Below are 526 nucleotides of genomic sequence, written 5' to 3'. Positions count from 1 at the left end.
CCCACCCACCCTCTCTCTCTCTCGCTTTCTCTCCATCATTCGCACATGCTCATTCTTTCATTGCTCCCGTAAATACACTACGGCCATGCTGGAGCACTTATTCAATCAAATTTCTCCCGCTGCTTATTCGAAGTTTACGACGCATTCCAACAACGGTCTCTTATACTTCCAGCAAAACACACACACACACACACACACGCACACACACACGCACACATACACACCGACACACACGCATACATACACACACATACATACATACACACACACCCACATACATACCCACATACACACACAAACACATACATATGTATTTATATATATATATATATCTTTTATCTTTTACTTGTTTCAGTCATTAGACTGCGGCCATGCTGGGGAATTGACTTGAAGAATTTTAGTCGGGTACATCAAACTTCGCACTTATTTGTCTTTCTTTTTTTCTTTTACACCTGGTGCATATTTCTGTTCGTCTCTTTTGCCGAACCATTTAGCTTACGAGAAAGTAAACAGACCAACACCGGTT

Source organism: Octopus bimaculoides, chromosome 18, assembly GCF_001194135.2.
Source record: "Octopus bimaculoides isolate UCB-OBI-ISO-001 chromosome 18, ASM119413v2, whole genome shotgun sequence".
Lineage (NCBI taxonomy): Eukaryota > Metazoa > Mollusca > Cephalopoda > Octopoda > Octopodidae > Octopus > Octopus bimaculoides.
The sequence above is the reverse complement of the archived record's forward strand: the minus strand, read 5'-3'. Positions refer to the sequence as shown.